Genomic DNA, 2,321 nt, shown 5'->3' on the forward strand with positions numbered 1-2,321 from the left:
AAAGTAATTGTCTCTTTAAAATTAAAAAAAAATTTATGTCCAAAATTGTTATTTTGTATATTTAATGCTAATGATAAATATTGCATGATGTAAGAGTTTTTAAAGGAGTACACATGAAATAGTATAAAAAAATGAACAAAAGCGAATATTCAACATTTAACAGCATCTATGCATACCTATGGTGTAGACAGAATGATTTAAAAGCTCTATATCTATACAAGGCTAAATAAATAGGAATAATTAGCTTTTTATGTCTGACTGTGTTGACAAAAACTAATGACAGGAAAAACATATTTTATGAAAAAATTACAAAATCAGGAGGTTGCACGGAAATATTGCTTGATTGCTGAGACCTTGTTCTATAAACATGTAAGTTTAGATTTCTTAACAATTAACATTTTTTCTTTTCAAAATTAAAATCTGTTTTATTCAAGTTCTCAAGAATCAGTGCTTAATAATAGAGGGTGTTTTAAAGTCTAATTGCAAAATGAAATGGAATTTGCAAGCCGTATATATAGAACAATTTTGAATTTATCCACATATCTGTTGCTGATTTCTTCTGGGCACCTTCACCCGGGCTACTCAGCCACAGAAAGTTATGAGCATACATAAAAATGAACTTCAGTTTAAAAAGTTATGGTCATACTATCATGGTTACATGGTAGTGACAGTCAACACTCAGGTCAATCATTTAAATATATTTAAAGATGAATCTAAGATTTCAAAACATTTCAAATACTTAATGAACAGAAACAACAAATAGATACTGGTCATCCAAGAAACGTGTATTAAAAGGATCAAACTTTTGGAATTTTAAGCAGAGCGTATGATAACATATCTGTCATGTATATCTATAAATACATTCTGCAGAAAATTCTGCAACATGAGTACTTTAACACTGAAAAGATTGCCCTACTGAGTTTCCAAAGTTGATGTAATTCAATTAAATCTCAGCTTAAATTTTTACCTCATTCAAATATATTTGAGCAACCTAAATATGACTTTATATATATTAATGGTTTCAAATTGATAAGCATTCAAATAATCACTATTGGACCCATTTCTAGATAAGTGCTGTGCTCCAGTGGAGCCTCCCTTTTTGTAATAATTAGACCAAAAATCAGACAACTGGTGGAACTCCAGACAAGAATCGACTATAAATGTTTGCCCGTAGCTGCGCGGACAGTTATGTTCCTTGTCATATTGAACTCCCAACCCAACCCCCACGCCAGAACACCATGAATGTGATTAAATTGGAAACTATACCATGGAGTCATAGGGTGATACAGCCTGGAAACAGGCCCTTTGGTCCAATTCGTCCATGCCATGACGACTAAAATGACCATCTCAGCTTATCCCACCTGCCCACATCGCTATCTGAAATCGCCATAAGCTTGCTCTTTATCTTTTTCTTAAGTACACAGTAAGCTAAGGCAAAAAAATTTTCATATTTAAGCTCTCCCCAATCCCCATCTTGTTTTTTTGTTATGCAATTCAATTGAAGACATGATTACAAAGACAAAACTCTTCATCCATAAAAACACTTTATTTGAGTTCTGGATTCTACTTCTGACCCGATATACTCCCTTCCAAAAGAGAAATAAATGGAAAAGAAATCTCTGTATTGTAAAACTTAATAGAACAGATAATTAATGATCGGTATCTGCCTTGACGACGATTGAAGGTGGAAACTATTGACAAGTAAACAATTTGCCTGCAGATAGTCAAGGATGATGCAAATGGTTTGCAAGAATAGCTGTGAAGTTCTCTGAAGCATACAGCAAAAGTCACCTTGTTCATTAAATTATCAGGAAATGATTGAGGAAAAGTACAGAATCAAATATCGCTGTGATGATTGTACATTCTAGTATCAATTGTTTGGCGGCGACAAAGTATAAAGTATAAAGGTAGCATGTACTGAAGGGCCTGTTCTCAAGCTGTACTGTTGTATGTTCCTTGAATCAATTTCATTTATCAATCACATGTACATCAAAACATACAGTGAAATTTCTCATTTGTGTTGACAGCCAACACAATCTGACAGGTTCTATTAAACTGCAGATTTGAGATTAGAGAATAAAACTCCGGGAAGACTTTCTTCAAGGCAGAGATAGAACACAGAAAGAGGTCAATGATTGCAGTTAGAGGATATAATTTTCCTATAAAGCATTTTGAAGTGTGGTCAAGTATGTAGCTGTTCCCATCACATCAACAATCCTGCATTTATAATAGATATCACACTATGAATAAATGTGTGTACCAATAATGCTTTTCTTTTTAGATAAACCAGATTTTACACATGTAGAGCAAACACAAAGGTA

This window comes from Mobula birostris, chromosome 7 (assembly GCF_030028105.1).
Source record: "Mobula birostris isolate sMobBir1 chromosome 7, sMobBir1.hap1, whole genome shotgun sequence".
NCBI lineage: Eukaryota > Metazoa > Chordata > Chondrichthyes > Myliobatiformes > Myliobatidae > Mobula > Mobula birostris.